Source organism: Gopherus flavomarginatus, chromosome 1, assembly GCF_025201925.1.
Source record: "Gopherus flavomarginatus isolate rGopFla2 chromosome 1, rGopFla2.mat.asm, whole genome shotgun sequence".
NCBI lineage: Eukaryota > Metazoa > Chordata > Testudines > Testudinidae > Gopherus > Gopherus flavomarginatus.
In genome coordinates this window covers 69766605-69784853 of record NC_066617.1, presented here as the reverse complement: position 1 = coordinate 69784853, position 18249 = coordinate 69766605, and the positions used below count along the sequence as shown (strand labels likewise).

The following is an 18249-nucleotide window of genomic DNA, read 5'->3' as shown; positions in this document are numbered from 1 at the left end:
TACTGAATATCCTTCCCTGATTATCTCAAGCTCCTACTCTCTGGAGGTGATTCACTTCTAGATTAGGGCCCAGCCTGAAGCATCCCTGCTATGGAGAGGGAGTTCATTCTAAACTTGGGAAGCCAAAAAAACAAGAGAAGCTTTCGGAGCTGGATGGTTTTCCAGAGAATCCCAGTCTTGGACTTCTAAGTCCACGAGAGAGAATGGCCGCTTCCCAATTGTAATATCTATGCTGGACTCTGGAGGAGGACTGGCTTCAAAGGAAATACCTGCTGAGATAAGGTAATTTGAAGAGTCTCTCACTGGGAGGGACTTATTCCTTTGTCTAAAGTCTCAGTGTTTGCTTTGCTTCTATGCTCCCAAAATGCTTACAAGATATTTGGAAGGATATCAGAGTTTAGCCTGTAATTCCAGTTTCTTCAAGTGCAGCCACAGCTGTCCCCGGGACACAACTTTGGAAGCTTTGAATGTTCAACAAGTCAGAGACATAAGGTGGATGAGGTAATTTTTATTGGACCAACTTCTGTTGGTGAGAGAAACTTTTGAGCTTACACAGAGCTTCAGGCCAATAAAAAGATTATCTCACCTACCTTGTCTCTCTAATATCCTGGGACCAACATGGCTACAGCACCACTACATACAGCGAGTCAGAATCAAGAGAACATCAGTCCTAAAAAAAGCTACTAAAGAACTCTAGTTTAGAGTAGATTGCTTTTCTTTTCCCCCCTGCATGGTCACAAGCTGCTAACCGTTAAGCATAGACCTCCACAATTAGACTGCACCCAAATGCTCAGGCTCAGACTACTGTATCCAAGTTTAGTCTGAGTCATCTTATTCTCATCTGCCGGTTTAGCAAGATTACTCCCTTTAATTTGTTAAAGTGCATAGTCATACCAAGATGTCACAACAGGCTTAACTTTAGGCAGACTAATGAAGACTTTAGGCAGGGAATTGCCACTCCATCTTAAAAATCACACCCTCATAAATCAGATGATTAATAACACAAATCTTCTTTAACTTTGCAAGTTGTTTTGTTCGTGTTTCATTTTCTAAAAATCCATCTGTGAAGTTAGATCCCCTCCCTCCGCAATTTGTGCTTGACTGTGGAAAGCTTAGTCAACAGTCTGAGCATCTTCCTCAAAAGCCTCAACTTTAGAGATTTCTCCTAGAGGACATAGATGGACACTCATGAGAGGTTTTAAGACTTTGTGCTTTCTTGTTAAGATCTGATTGTGAGAAACATTCTTCACCAGTCCTTGGATCAAATCTTCGAGAGAAGTGGGGAGGAACCCTCTGAGGGGGAAAGTGCATTACCAGAGAGATTGAAAGGACAGTCTGCAGGTATATATCCTTCATTTCTCTACAAGGAAAAGAGTAGCCACTTTATGACCTCCTGTGGGAATTCTAGAGGATAGAAGGGGAGATAAAGTAGGCTCATCTCCCAAGGAGGGGATTCAAATCGTTTTACCCCATGCTCCTTTCTGCTGGGTCCAAGTTGAGCAAGAACTGACTGCACAGAATGAGGTATGAGCTAGGGCCACTGGAGACACACGCCCCATTCGTATCAGGGAGGTCACAGGCAATGACACAGCTGTGGCCTTGCAGGTAAGAGAGCTTGTGGGAAAGGGGGGATGCTTTGTAGCCTTCTCGGCACAGTCCACACCTACTAACTGGTTCGAAACCAGAATTTCTTCCTCCAAGTTGTCATGGGGTGGGACCAAGTTTTACTCCAAGATTCAGGAGGCTCCAGTAAAAACTCACAGCTTTCAGAACAAGCAGAAAAAAAAAGGGATCCCATGTTTTGAGGAAGGGGGAAACTTACCCCCAGTTTAATGACGCTGATTCTGGCCTGGTCTCCGCGAAAGAAGTTTCCATGCACTCTGCTCAACTGTCTCGATATGGACCTTGCCCACGTGCTAGCTAGGAGCTGAATTCCTGTGGCCTGCTGTCTGCCATTTCTGGAGAGAATGGGGAGGCAAGGTGCTGTTCTCCAAACCCTCCTCAGAAAGCCAACCTAATTTTTTTAAGTTTAGTTGTTTTGAGGAAAAACCTCAGAGCCAATGAAGAATGAGAGAGACACAGTTGATATTTTAAGAATCCTGCAGAAGCTCCTGCAATAATCTTGAGTGTGTGCAGTGAGGCAGAGAACTCTGGAGCTCAGCCTTAGAGCAAAGATGTCAGCCAGCTCTAGTTGTCATGGAGATGGTGAAAATCCCACTTTGAAAAATGACATGGAGGGGCCCAAGAATGGACCATTTTTAATACTTAATATTTAACCCAGTATTAATGAGAACTCAAATTAGGATAGCTCTAAACATGACAATTCTATTGCTGCTTGGACACTGCCTCTTGTAGAACTCTTTTAAAGAGCTGTATGCTGAAGAAAGGGCTTATTCTCTGCCAAACAATTCCTGCATAAAATAGTCTTAAATGTAGGTAATCTTATGCATGAATAACTATAACGTTCCATTCTAGTCTTTGCCCCCTTTTTAGTCCCCTTCCCCATCCCTCTGCAAGAACCAACCTCACATGGGGAAAAAAAAATGAGGGATGAAAGTGGATTCCTTATTTCAGCTAGGAAGCAATAGAATTACCAACTCAAGAATTTAGAGGAAAAAAGATTTCTAGCCACACTACTTCCCTATTTTAAAAAAAAAAAAAAGGTATGCACTATCACTGCTGCTTGTCTGGGACAGCTAACTTGTCTACAACCTAAGAGTTTTCACAAGATATCTGATAGTAGTAGCACCACATCCAAGAAATACCCTTCTACCGTACTTGGATGATTGGCTTTGGAGAGTGAAATCCCCACTGTTGTCCCACCTTAACGAGCTTCTCATATACTTCTGAAATCAGTTTTCTAGCAGTAAACTAGCTCTGATCTCAAGAATATGGAATGTCACATCACTAACAGCAGCATTTACTGATTCATATCACCACTAGCTGACTTCTTCCTACAACAGTCATTACATTTGAGAGCAAGAGGTTTTTTGTTTTGGTTTTGGATTTTTTAGGCCCGACCTATTGCAATTAGTTACATTGCAATTGATTTCCCTTCAGTTTTGACATGTCTCTTGTTTTCATCCACAACTGTCTTATACTTTTAGTCATTAAGATTACTTGCTATTTGTTTAGTTACATCCATTTTACTGAACCTTGTTTAACATCAAATTCTTGTGTGTTGCAAAAATACTTAAGCAGCACATAAGGAGTGTATTTTATAAATCAACCTACATACTTAATGAAAAATACTTGAGTACTGGGTGCTCTCACTGAGCTAAGGAAAAAATGTGTTTTAAAAGGGGAATGTTTGAATCCTTTAAAGGGGCATTCAGTTTACCTCAACAGTTGCCATTTTATACACAGAACAAATTTACAGTTGCACAATTTGCACAGACTACATCTTTCTTTATCCCAGGGTAGCCCTGTAGCAGCAACATATGTTCTCATGACCATAAACTCTATTGCAATTCACTGTCCATAGGGCTTCTCCAGAGCTTCCAGTTAATTCAGTATACAAGAGTACACATTTATTTTCAGTATTTTACACCAGTCCTGCCTTCTTTACATTGTCCTGAATTGACGGATGGACTATCAACTGATACTGTTGTTTTTTCAAACTTTTAACGTTATAGGCCCAAGCTATATTAGAGGCTGAGACCTCATTTTGACAGGTGTCTGCAGTCATACACCAACTGTCTTTCAGTGAACCACCTTTGCCTCTCAGGTTGGTAAAACAAACATGCCTTTACTGAGGAGGGTTCCAGAGCATGGAAATACCCTGAAATTGATCCAAGTACATATTTCATAATTTTTTAAGAAGTATCTAAAATATTTTTATCTGCCTGCAAAGAGTATAAGTTGTCATCTACACCCTTGGAAAAGAACAATCACAGTTGGTCCCTGCTCTCTCTCTCTCTCTCTCATTCCTTTCCCTCCACCAACTTTTTTTAAAATGACCTTATTTGCTTTTTATTTGTTTGAGTATTACGATAGTGGTTAACAACATTGTCTTTACTTGGAACCTCAATTTTATGAAACCTAGATGAAACAGATTTATACCCAGAATCCATGTGCTTTAAGGACCCTATTATCAAAAACAGTCTAATGAAAAAAGTGCAAACTGTGTAGTGTCTGGAGAAAATACAGCCAGGCTTTTATGTAATTTAAAATAAACCTTGCAATTTTCCCAACTCCCACCAAAATCACTGTTCCACTGTGGCATTTATCAATATTCAGTGAAAAGCAGGGTTTCCATTGAAATACTGACACCTCAAAGAAAGTCGGCAAAATGCGGGACTGTATTGTGTGACTACATTATGTCAGATTCTTGCTATATAATGCAGCAGATAGGCATTCTTTGGGCAAGAAACTAGTACTCTGAATGCTGACATCTTTGGGTGGCCTATACAGAACACAGATTTATGTTCAGATAGATCTAGAAAGCCCTCCAGACACCAAGTTAGTGTCAGCAATTGGACAGATAGAAACAGATGGGAAACCTATCATACAGAAAAAAATGAGATTGAGTAAAACAAAGGGACCATCCTTAAGGACCACCTTATTCCCTCCAGAAGATAAGGAGCATAAGGTGACAATACAGTCAACCCTCTGAACTTAGTTCATAGCTATCTTACTTGCTGGCACAAGATTCTCTCTCTAGACTTCATCTGAATAACTTAGTAGTGGACACTGGTAGAATACAATGTGGAAAAAAAGAGGGACCATTGGTTGCTCAGATATGGCAAATCCTATTAAGTCTGGTATCCTATTTAGACTTAAGCAGTTCTTACTTTGACCTTTGTCTTTTTTCTGGCTAGAGTGTCTTCCTAGAATGATGCCAAATTCTTTAGATTACACCAGCTTGTAGCGTAAGAGTTTGAAAAACCAACAGTATCAATTTAGAGTCCCTTCGCCACGTTAGGGCAATATAAAGAAGGAAGAGCTGGTGTAAAATGCTGAAAATAAGTGCTGTCACATACTGCCCAAGCTGCAAACCTGGAGAAGCCCTGTGGAAAGGGGACTGCAGTTGAGTTTACGGTCATGAGAGCATGTGCTGCTGCTATGAGGTTATCCTGGGATAAAGCATCACATGCACCATCTCTTTGGTATCAAAATTTTGCTTCAAACCAGTAATTGCTGGCTGTGCAGGCAAGCCTCTTGGAGCTGGCCCACAGTGATGAACTTCTTAAGAGTTATCTGAGGGAAAAAACAGATTTGTGCTTATTAGCCCAGAATGGAAAATTCACTAGGAGTTTGGAAATAGAACAGAGAAAAAGTGGTAGGTTTCAGAGGAGGAAACTTCTCCCATGAAAAGAGAGTAGTTTAAAGGGGCAGTTGGATGTTAAAAAGCCAGAAAACCTTGAAAGAAGATTCAGAAGGGTCATGATGTTCTTTCCAATACATCCCCATGTATGCAGCCTCTCTTCAAATTAACTGTTTCTTCAAGACGTCCTGCTGAGTCCTTGCCTTGCATTCTCTGGCACATGAATATCCAAATAGCAACTAGCTTCCCATTTTTGGTATTTGAGAGACAATAGGGGCATTTTAACAGTTAAGAAAGCTGAGTGGGGTCACTGAGGATAATCCTGCACTTTCATCTGTCTGGCATCAGTTACAACAAAAAGAGAACAAGTACTTAAGGAAAAAAAGCAGTGTCACTAATATCAAACTAAAACAGACCCAAAACTATAGTGAAGGAGATGCAAGTGGGAAGTAAAGGTACTGCGAAATTGTTTTGATTTGTGCTGTGGCCTAATTATGAAAGGTGAATAAAATCTGAAATCCTGAATAGTGGAGCTGAAGGTATTAAAAAAAAGTGTACTTTACATCTTTGTCTCTGATAAGAAGTGTTTAAGTATAAGAATTTTTTTTAATTAAATACATTCACAAACTAATTATTCAAATTATGTTGAATTTAGCCTGCTTTTCTCTCTACCCCTTTCCCAGAACAAAATCATGATATTTTCATGATAAAAAACTGTAATAAATCTGACTCCTAGAAAAACAAAATTATTGTAACCACACACAAGTGCCAGCACACAGAATTGTAGTTTCTACATACCGCCCACACAGCACTTTTTGAACATGTGATTAGAAGGGCTGATGCATGATCACACTAAATTCCTTCCCTCAGCTCACACATCAAGAACTTGCCCTCTCAGCTGCATTCTTCTTCAAACAGCCACCGTAACCTTAGCAACCCTCTGCTCCTAATATGGACAGCTGGTCCATTTAAAGTCAGCCCTAGTTAGCAACTGAAATGGTTATTCCCTCAAATTCAGAAGAGTTTGTCCTCTTAATTCCCAAACTACTAATCACAGGGGTTGACTTAAAATTTTGAAACTTGATCAGCGCTTTTGTTCTGCTGCAGAGATTTGTGCAGCATTTCAATCTATTTGGGCTAAAAAAATTGACGAGTTATTTCCTATGTATTTTTCAAACATTATTAATCAAAGTAAATGTCATAGTACAAAGTAAATGTCATAGTACATAAAGCAACACAGTTTGAGAAAATTTGGAGGAAGGAAGGAAAGAGAACAGACTAAGCTGTAAGGAAAGATCTCTGAAGATCTTCCTGTAAAAATAAACTGAAAATCTTGAAGTGCAAGTATATTAAATTGTAAAACTGCGAACATCCATTGCAGAAAGCTCATTTCTCTTGATTTAAAAAACACAGCATTTTTCTCAAAACTGAGAATAATGATTTTAGTGAACTGCAAGAAGCTATCTAAATTTTTGTTCTGCAACTGTTCCTGACTAATGGCCATTTACAAACTTAAACCACACACTTAAACCACGCAAGGGCAATCACTCTGAGGACGCCTTTGTGCTCTTGTATGCTTGTTTTAAAAAAAAAAAAAAGGGAGGGAAGGAGGGGAGAATGGGAGGGGAGAGAGAGAGTATCAAGGGGTTGGTATAGGAGAGTGTGGAGAACTGGCCATTGATGATAAAATTTAAGATTAATCTCAAAATACTTGAGGATTAATAAAGACCAAAATTTATGCACTGCCTAACCTACCAAATATATGTCATTTCTTTCGTAAGATCTCTCTTATGATTCTTTTTCCCACTCAAGGCATATCAATTACTCCCTTAATTCTACCACTCGGAATATATATCAAGTAAGGTAAATACACTCTGGCATATCTTCAGGTGGTAAAAGAGGTAACCTTACTTTTCATTTGAGAATTCCAAGGATTTGAGGAGAGAACTGGGTATGAATTACTCTATTCAATAGCAATACAGAAGTTCCTGTATGTTAAACACAATTTTCAATCTTCACCATTCCATTTGTTTAAAATTTTACTTAAATAAACACGGTTTCTATTAAAGTCCTCAGATGATAGCACTCACTCATTTATTCCATCATATTTCAGTACAACATAGGCAATATACTACAAGACAATCTTCAAAGACCACAGCTTCCCCAGTGGCATAGCACCTTGATTCTGGACTCTATTAATCTACTCTTCTGGTTTACCTTGCATTCTACCAAGTTCAGCAGCAATTCAAACACTTTCAGCAGCAACAACAAGCTTTCCATCATTCATCTGTCATCCACCTTGAAAACAGGCAAGAGTTCAAAACAAATTTAAAAACAGAAAAGATTTGGGTAAAATATGCTATAGCAAAAGGCAAGGGTTACACTAAAAAGGGTATAATTCAAATAGCTAGATAAGGCTAAGATTAAATATAAAAATAGAAAATAGCAAGACAAATACTAAGACGGGTCAAGACTTAAAAACGCATTAAAAAGACTATATTAAAAGTGTTTCACTGTAAAGCCCAGCCCTCAAATAATTTTTGAGGCTCTTTTCTGCACCTTCTATTTTTCACAACCTTTTTAAAATGTTGACACCAGAACTGGACACAGTACCCTACTGCTACTCACATTTATACACCCAGAGATCACATATGGAGTCCCCATTTACTTCCTCAGTCCTGTCTACAGGACTAGGGAACTAACCACTTGTAGGCTGGAGTCCTGTGTTTGTAAAGCACCTAGCACAGTGAGACCCTGATCCTAAATGCAGTTTTTGGATGGTACCACAATACAAATAATAAAAATTAAATGGGATAAAAATAGAAATAATTAAAATAAATCCTATATATGGAGCAGGAAACCTAAATTAATCTTTAAGACAAGTTTGTTGTGAGAACTGGAACAATATGCACAACACAATTTATAAAATATAATCAATTCTTTCCTGTGATTTGATCACACCATTGTGGGCTGCTGGATTGGTCCATCCTCTACGTGAGTCAGGTGACATCAACTCCAAGAGGATTTGAGCTGTCTAAGCCACACTATTGTCCCAGTAGTTGGACACAGAAGAGACCCAATTAGGTGATGAAGCCCATCCCTCCTTTGTAGCGGAGGATTGTTCCATACATTTTGCTTTTCAGTCCTCTGTATGTTTAGTTTTCATGATCTTTCCACACCTTATCTTGGGAGACTTTTCCATAATCAAATACATTTTTCTGTTAGAAGGTTTTTCCTAATATTCTGTTTAAATTTTCCTTTGCTTAATTTAGTCACACTACGCCCTGTTCCACTCCTTTGTGCCAGTCTGAACAATTTACTCTTTCTTCCTTGGTGTTCACACCTTCAGAATACTTATAGATTGGTATGTCCATGTCCAACCCATCTGATAATTATTTAGCCAATCCACACCTGTGTAAACTATTTTCATCTTTCTTCATAGAATAATCCCTCCAGATTCTTAAATCAGTGTATTACTCTCCTCTGAATTGTCGTCAGTTTAACTATATCGTTCTGAAAGAACAGGCCAGAACAGAAACCTCAATGTTGGCTTTTGAGCTTTGTTTGAACAAGGAAGCACCATTCAAATTATTTTAGTTTTGGAAATTCTTGGTCTTCTTCAAATATAACATGATAATTTATACATAGAGTGCAACATTTTTTCCTTGGAGCTCATGTATCAGGGGACAGTGGCTGGTTTAGGTGGATATCTGAAAGAAATAAAGAACTATGTATGAACCATGTTGAAATAATCTACCAGCTAATTCAAGCTACCTTGATATTTTTATGACTTCTGAATTTTCTTTCATTTCCCCTCCATCTACAGTGAAAGATTTAATTCTAAATATAGCACAACCATCCAGTTAAAAGTCAAACAACAGAATGCTGGTGAGAAAATTAAGACCTTCCTTACACAGGAAAATTTTACCAGGGAAAACAAATGCAGTTAGATAGCTTGTGACGCTGTGTGGACACTATTATTCCGGTATCAGAACTTCTCTTTTTAGTTTAGCTTAAACCTTTCCCAAGCAAACAACTAAACTGAAAAAAGCCACATACTTCATAAGCCACATTTCAGGAAAATTGTGAGGGAGGAGAGGCAAGAAATATGGAGAATGGAGTAGGTTACACTAATCAGGGCAAAACAATGGAGCCTAAATTAATTATTGTAGAGGGGGAAGCATGGCCTGCAAAGACTTAAACAGTGAGTTAATGCTCTAATACTTTTATGACAAATGCCTCCCAAACTTGAGCCCACAACCCATGCAGATTCTCCAAAGCTACTTGAGTGCCATATCTCATAATAAAAGTGGCATGAAAAATTATTATATTTTAATGGCTGAATATTACTCATCCAAACATTTTTATAAAGATTCTTTAAACTTTGTTTTAATTTTTTGAGCATAGAGTCTGCACAGTCTTTTAAAGCCACCGTAGATCTTTGGTTTTTTAAATGTTAGTTCTACCCTCTTATTATAAGATTCAGTAAATGCAGCAGAATTTACCGAAAGTAAGGCAGTGTAATTTTGATATGTATTATAAAAAAACCCAATATCTATGTGAATTCTTTCAGCATGTTACCCTTCTCTTTCCTTCCATCCATTGGCTCCCCCTTCTCTGTCAGCCAATTGAGAGCCACTGCCAACTTTACCTCAGCACCCTGTACTTTTTCTAGTTACAACCTGCAGAGGGGTCTTTCCCCTTGTGTACTTCAGAGACAATTTCAACTAGCTGTATTACATGTACTTCTTTCTGTAGTGTCTGGAAGAAGCCAAAAATTGTAAGCAGACATTTCCAATTACTATGAGTAGTCTCAGCTTTCCATGAAGCTTCCCACTGTAGCATTAAGACTTGGAAACTCATTTGCCTAAGTGCCTAATCTCAAGGTTCAAAGCCCCATATATCTGCATGAAACAGATTTGTAACCCACACAGTTTCCCAGGGAGAACCCAGTTAAGCCATAGAATCTTTAGGTTCAGAGGGACCATACCTGGAATACTATCCCTCCTTATGAAAGCACGTAGAGGCACTTACAGTGTCAGATAGCAGTTCAGAATATTTTCCTTTTTACTGGGTTGGTATGATGCCACCTCAGAGCTTTCATAGCCAAAGGAGAGGGCTGAGGTGATGCCTGCCTGGTCTTGGCTGCCTGTGAAGGGCCTGTACAGCAGACTGTCAATGGAAAGTCTCCCCTACTTAGAAATGTTGAACCCTGGTCACAGGAAAGATAGCCGTGTTTAGTTCCGTTAGTGATACCACGTTGAATATGGATTGGTGCACACAAAGGAATCTTCTGGCCTAATAAAATGGTGTACAGTGGGACTAGAAAGATAAATGGTGGGCCTCCTACTGCCTGCTTAGTTCTTCCATATCTGGATTACTAGCCTTCTCATTACTTCATGGCCAACTGCTTGAGGGGTTGGAAGGGAAGGCAGAAGCTGGAAACAATATCCTGGTCATTAAAGTATGGTGACCCACAGTGTTAGTTGGAAACGACAGCACAATAGTTAGCCCACAGCAACCCACAGAAGCAGCAGGTGATGACGGCCCAATATTTTCCACTCACCCCTCTACTACATTTTACTAGAGAAAATGAAGAGTGGTACATAAACTATTGTTTAGGACAGCTGCAGACCACCTCATCGTGGTTAAAACAGTACTTGGCTGGCCTTCCTCCCAAAAGGAAGAATTTCCCTACCTACGTGTATGTACATACACCACAAAAATCAACATATCTATAATCTGGTCTTTTCTGCATTAATATTCCATGTTATACTCCATGAAGGTGAACAGTATAACCAGGTGCTGAGAATTATCCACCCAACTGCATTGTGAGAAAAGGGAAATTCAGTCCTGGCACAAAGCTGAGAATTAATCAGCCAAATAGTCATAAATTTGAAATAAAGTTTGGCATTTTCCTTAGAAAAAGCGCTGAAGCAGAGAAATCTGCTCATTTGTGCCTGTCACTGTGGAGGCAAATAAAACTGTAGTGAACTTCTGGGATAGGACATTCACCTGCTGTCAATTCTGACAGATTTGGTTCTGTTCCTAAGCTGCATATAGGCTGCAATACCCAATATACCAGAGCTGTGGACCTTAACGTGCATCACCATGAGTTACTACAGAAAAAGTAGTTCAGGGTTGAGGAAGGGGTTGTGTGTGTGTGTGTGTGTGTGTGTGTGTGTGTGTGTGTGTGTGTACACACACACACACACACACACACACACACACACACTCTCTCTCTCTTTCATTGGCTGGACATTCCAAGAAGGTTGCTGCACAGGCCATATCAGTCCAATACATATTGCTATGAGGTGCAAAGGTTTCCAGTTCTTAGCTGGTAAAGGTACTTTGGGGGCGGGAAGAGAGATAATTTGCAGTTTTTGACATAGTCCAGAGATGCTTTCATTTGTTGTTTGTTCACTTGGACACATGCTATAATCTTGAACTGAAATAACCTTGCTATTCTAACTGACCCAATTTTATTCTTGGCAAGATAGACTTCCATATTTGCTGTTTTTAAAGGTGTGCATAATAATTAACTGCTCTGCAGGTGAAGAGAAAAAAAGCTCGTTTTTCTACCAACAACATTCCATAAGGATAAAAATTAAATTTGGTAGTAGGTGTTAACATTCTGCAAAATACTTCAAAAATAGTGCAAGGTCTCAAGCCCTCTCATTTCACTCTTCTGCCTTTATTATTAAAAATAAGGAATTTAGTTCCAAAAAAATAGGTTAAGAAAACATTAAAATATAACTTTAACCTTTCTCCCTTCACACAATCTTTATATTTACTTCCTATGAATGTATTATGATTGAGAGCCTATTGCTGTCATCTCACATACCTATTTACCTACAATGTATGAGCCGATATTGTAAGAAAAATTTTTTTTTGCAATGTTTCTATTCCTCCATGTTGGATAGCTCACATTTAACTCAAGAATGTGTCTTATCCAGTGTTTTATTTATTCTAAGCTTTATTAATCAGTTTAAAACCATGTTTTATCCCATACAGAACTATTGCATAGAATGTGTATGCCAAAATTAAAACAGATGTACACACATGAAAATGTGATCAAAGATAGTAATATTGTCAAGTTGCCAAATAGTACCTTTAGAGACCCATGGTAAGGGAGGTAATATCTTTTATTGGACCAAATTATATTGATGAAAGACAAGCTTTTCAACTACACAGAGCTCTTCTTCAGGTCCAGGAAAGGTACTCAGGCCTGGTCTACATACCAGAGTTTGGTTGATGTAAGTCAGCTTATTCAACCGAACTATGCAAGTGTCTACACTAGAATGGTGCTCCCGCCGATATAAGTTGCCCACTACATCAATCTAATAACTCCATTTCTGCGAGAAGCATAGTGCTTAGGTCCACGTAGTTAGGGCAACGCAGTGTCTGTGTAGACACTGTGTTACTTATATTGCCTGCTGGCTGGCAGCCTGGAGCCCCGTTGCCACCTCCCAGTGAGGAATGGGAGAAAGCCCAAGCACAGCTCCTTGCCCTGGCAGCAAGGCTCAAAGTGGGAGACCCCCTCCCCCAACCTTCCTGCCACCTGGCTGACAGCCTGACCTGTGAGCCCAATGTGGGGCAGGCCTCAGCTTCACAGCAGGAAGTCTACCAGCAGTGAAACTGTCATTCTTGTCAGTTTCATGGTTGCTATTTAGCATTTGTTCTCTGGCTTCTGCTGTCAGCCCCTGGCCAGAGGAGAAGAGTGTGCCCAGCAGCTGTGAGCCTCATGCGGGCTGACAGCCAGCCAGAGAGGACATGTAAACTAATTTTTGTACTATTTTTGCAAGCACCAGCTAAATAAGATAGCCAGCCTTCATGTTTATGTTATATTCACTTAATACAAGTAAGCAAAGAGACAAAACTCTGCATTCTGTGACAGTTGTAATATCTAAGATACGTTCAAATGGTAGGTTGGAGGTTACAAAAAGCAAGGATGCTTACAGCATGGTCCACATCACATAATCAGTTATTGCAGACACCAACAAAGGCAGTTCTGGCTATCAAAGCCATTTGGAATTCCAGGAACTACCAGAGATCCAGAAATACTCTGAAATTATGCTCTTCGTTGACTAGGAAAAGGCAAGAAACCTCAATCATGAAGGCAGTCACCATTCATACCTACTCACTACTTCTCTCAAACAACCAGCATCACCTAAGTCTTATTAGGACTGCCTCCCAGCTAGCTTGTTGAAACCCAAGCCCCAGTTAAACCTAATATCTTATACTAGCCTGGAGGACTATGCAAATAATTCTCAAGTACCTGGCCAAAACATTCTGTGAGCACAACTCAGAACTAATTTGTTCCTTCCTGGCTTATACTTATAACATCCAGGCCTAAAATAAAGAAACAATACCATTATGTTCATTCTAAGGAGTACCATAAACAAAGCCCCCCACTGGACAACATCACAACAGTATTATTCCAAATACAATATATACAACAAAGATGTATTGGAGATGCTATCACACCATCTTGTACTACAATCAAAGACCCATTCATAATGACACATGAGATAGAGTTGGTGCAGAACCAGTAAGAAAACACGAAGGGGGGGGGGGGAGGAAGAACGAGACAATCTTTTCCACTGCAGTTCCTGATTTTTGAAAACATTTTAAAAAGTTGAAATTTCAGCTCACAAGAGAATAATTTTTGGACTAAATATTTACTTGTATACAGAGTAACTGTTCTCTGATTTGCATGGTTTCTAAAACAGAAAAGTAGTCTGAAAAAATGTGGATCATGGGACAGGCAACACTAAGAAAAACAGTGAAATACAGTTTTCTAGTTAGAACAGCATTTTATTTTCATATTCAATCCAAAGAACATCTAATTAGATTGCAATTGGCTAAAAACAGCTTATTTAAATATGATTATGACTCCAAAATATCCTTTTAACATACTCAACTATGCAGCCAATTTAGGTTGCATAGAGGGACTAAAGAATCCTTTTATAGTCTCAAGCATAAAAGAAAATCAGGCTCATTTTGCTCAGCCCAACCGTTTGAAAGTTCAAAATGTAAGAAAAGTTCTGCATGAACAAACTGAAGTTACTCTGAAAAATAAAGCTTTAATTATAACTGGCATTTCTTAAGCCACTACTCAGAGCAACTCTATAGCTAAGAGGTGACATCATTCATGTGTCAGGTTGTGTGGAAGCCCAGAATTAAAATATAGGCCAGATTCCAACATTCCACAATTCTGGAATTATTACTAATTGTGTTTATTACAGCACTTCCTAAGGGGTACCCAAGAATGGGGCACCATGGTGCTAGGCACTGTAGAAACACAGAGAACTAAAACAAACACAGTCTCCACCCCAAAGAGGTTAGTTGCTCCTTAACCTATTGTCTGGAGTCTTCAGCTGGCTCCTCTCTACAACCCGTCCCCCAAATCTCGATGACGTGGTGGAGCAGCGGCACCACCCGGGTCCTAGAGCCACCACAGTATGTGGCGGTCTCTTCAATACAGTTCTGGGCCCAGAGGGTGCTGGGAGAAGAGATGGGCCCAGTTTACCAGAAGAAAAAAAAATCCTAAAATAAATTTAAATATCAAATCATTTGGATGAATTTATGCATAGAACCTTATCAAATTCATGGCCATGAAAAATGTGTCACAGATCGTGAAATCTGCTCTTGTGTGTGCTTTTACACTATACAATACTATACACATTTCACAGGCAAGACTAGTGTTTCTCTAATTGGTGGTGCTGATCCCAAAAGGGAGTTGTGGGCAATACCATATCATGCCATTCTTACTTCTATGCTGCTGCTGGCAGCAGCTCTGCCTTTAGAGCTGGGTTCCCGGCCACCAGCTGCCGCTCAGCTCTGAAGGCAGCGTGGCCGTCAGCAGCAGCGCAGAAGTAAGGGTAGCAATACTGAAACCCCCCCTTACAATAAACTTGTGACCCCCTGCCCTCCACAACTCCTTTTTGGGTCAGGATCCCTACAATTACAACACCATGACATTTCAGATTTAAATAGCTGAAATCATAAAATTTACCATTTTTAAATCCTCTGACTGTGACATTGACCAAAGCGGACCATGAATTTGGCAGGGCCCTATTTATGCAGGATCGACATAGTCAATACACTAATTTGCCTCTTCAAATACCCTTGTCTTTTGCATCAAATTGAAGCTTCACACACCACAGTCTCAGTCCCAAAAGGTGTTAAATATTATGAGTTAGGTCCCCCAACATTTATGAGATTGGTTTAAAACATAATACAATTTTGGGGTCTTTGTACTTACCATCTGTTTTTTGAGCCTCTATGGTCACATTTTCAAGTTTTTCCTCTGCAACCAGGAGAGCGAGATACTTATTTCTTTTAAATGTATGTTTGAGATTTTCATGTAATCAATCACATGATTCCAGGAGCTAGGGCTTTAAGAAAAATACCAAATATTGCAAGAGTTGGCAAAAGTACATGCCACCATTGAGGCTCAAACCTCATTCTCTTCCACTGCTCATATGCCTCCTCCTAATAATGCTAGTGTAACAAACGCTTCACTATTTTTGGTTGCTCTCTTGATGAAAACGGGAATAGAATTTATATTTGAACTTATTCTCAAACAAATTTCACGCTTCGTTCATCTTTTGAATTTTAAACTACTAGAATGAACAAAGAGGGTGCAATTTTCTTTTATGACAGTCTTTCTAGAAAATTTAGAAGTTTCCAGTTAAACTTAAGTTTTTTTGAATAGTAAATCAGTTACATATTAAGGGAATTATTAAAAGTTGCCCCAAGTTCCACACAAAATAGATTTTTCACAGCTCCCACAGCTTCAGCAATGTGATCATATAGTGAAGACAAAGAGTTTGGAGCAAAGCAGATGCCAGACTTTTGTTTTAATCGACTCCAGACCTAACACAGCTGATTTAAAGTATTTGTTAAAAATGTGTAAACCTGCATACATGTACATTTAGAAATAAGTGTTTGCACTACAGCCTGCTCAAAGAAAAGTTCAAATGTGTCTAATATTAAGAACACACTCATTTAGAACCAGCATTTTTTTTTAAAGTTTAAAACTAGATGACATGGTCCAAAAATTATACTAGAATTCAGTTAGCTATACATTAATTCAAGTAAAGAAATATACAAAGATCACATCCAAAATAGTGCTGAATCTAAATCAAGTCAAATTTAGACAAAATTCTGACCAATTTAGAAGCTCAAAAGTAATTTTCTTCTATATATACTATTCTAGGTGAGAAACCATAGCAGCAGTATGCATATATTATGAATTACTTAACACCTAGGAGTCCAAGTCATGGACCAGGACCCCACTATGCTAGGCATTGTGCAAACAAAACGAAGACTGTCCCTACCTCAAGAGCTTACAATCAAAAGTAGACTCACTCATTGATTTAGGGCTTATCTACACTACCCCTGTGTGAAAACACACACACACACCCTGAGCAACACAAATGTACATCGACAGAAGCGCAGGGGCAGACAATTATGTCTGTGGGAGAGCTTCTCTTACCAACATAGTTACCATGGCTTAGGAAGATGTGTTATGTTGACGGGAGAGCTCTCTCCCATCGGCTTAGAGCAGCTACATGAGCCATCTTACCGGAGCACAGCTGCTCTGCTGTAAGCTTGCTACTGTGGACAAGCCCTTAGCTTCTATCTTTATTACCATTTCTGAAATAAAGCTGTACAATTAAACTAAAATTGTTTCAATTAAAAGGAATTTCTTGTCACTATTTGAAATATCCACACCTTTTCACACTCCAGAACATTTTTCAGTCCAATGGGAAAGCCAGTGAAATTAAATATAACTAAGACCATGAGAAACCAGGAAGGATATTTCTCTTTTAATGCATTGTTTGATCAGAATCTCACCATCAAAAACAAAATAATCAAGTTAGAAATGGAAAGTATCACCATGGATCTTCTATCAGTTTATTGACAATGTGCTAATTAGAACAGGAAAATGTGTTTACTTATCTCAAAAATCCCTTTCTTCTAGTAGGCAGGACCACAGACACTACTTTAGATAGCTCTGGAGGGAGAACTATATCCTAGCTACTAGCATGGTGCTAAGCCTCATTCATTGATGACTCAGGCAACAAAAGTCAAAGCTAGTATATCTCACGTTTTATGACAGATAAAACCAGTCAATTCTGTTAAAGGTTAAATGATTAGTTTGTAAATCTAATTTGTAAATCTACTCTAATTTGGGCTGCTCTAATGAAGAGACAGGAAAACTCTAAACTCAAAATAGACAGTTGACTAGATTTCTCTCTCTGCTTTTGATAGAGGTACCCAGATCTAGTGGTCCATCTACTAGAAGGAAGGACAATTTAGGTTTTACCATTCATCAGTAAATATAGATTCAACGATCCTAAAATCAAATTTAAACAACAACAGCATTCAAAACACAGATGGTGATTTTAACTGGAATTATTAGCTGTCTTTAATAACTAAGTACACTAATCTAATAGCAATTACTGGGGAACCACTGCACGTAGATTTATCCAGCTGAACACTGTCAGGTGAGAAACGTACATTGGTTTTGTATCATTTTGTGGAGGGCAATAATGATTTATAATGTCTTCACAGGAGATGTAGGATATTATATCCCATGTGATTGTCACTGCTATGAGCAAATGAGCCCTAAATAAGATGTTGGCAATGGATATCTAGATTTAGAAATCTAGACAGTATTGCCAACTCCAAGCATTGAAATGTGTTAGAAATGGAGACTGGGCTGCTCCTTTGCTTACACCCCATGGCAGCATTGTAGCACCTTTAAGAGTAAGGATCTTTTAAAAACACAAATAACTAAAAACCAAAACACTATGTTTTCTAAAAAGACAACTGTGACAATAAGGGTACAGATTCCAAGGGGAGATCAAAAGGTTTAAATCTGCAAAAGTAATCAGTTAAACCAACTACTTTACTTTTCTGTAAAAGTACATCAAGTAAGCTCTTTTATGAAAGCTTGAAATGCGTGGAAC

General features: G+C 38.9%; 1 protein-coding gene across 3 annotated transcripts in view; it reads right to left on the bottom strand.

Moving 5' to 3' along the window:
* Window positions 1–18249, bottom strand: part of FRS2 (fibroblast growth factor receptor substrate 2) — an 86796-nt gene that overhangs the window by 37482 nt on the left and 31065 nt on the right. Inside the window, exon 2 of one of the 3 annotated variants that reach the window (XM_050935551.1) lies at window positions 5131–5199. The exons of 1 other annotated variant lie outside the window; for it this stretch is intronic. The gene's annotated coding sequence lies outside the window, so the exon portion shown is untranslated. Of the gene's footprint in view, window positions 1–1822; window positions 5070–5130; window positions 5200–18249 lie in introns of those variants that run through there. One more of the 3 variants, XM_050935550.1, reaches the window with a different exon arrangement.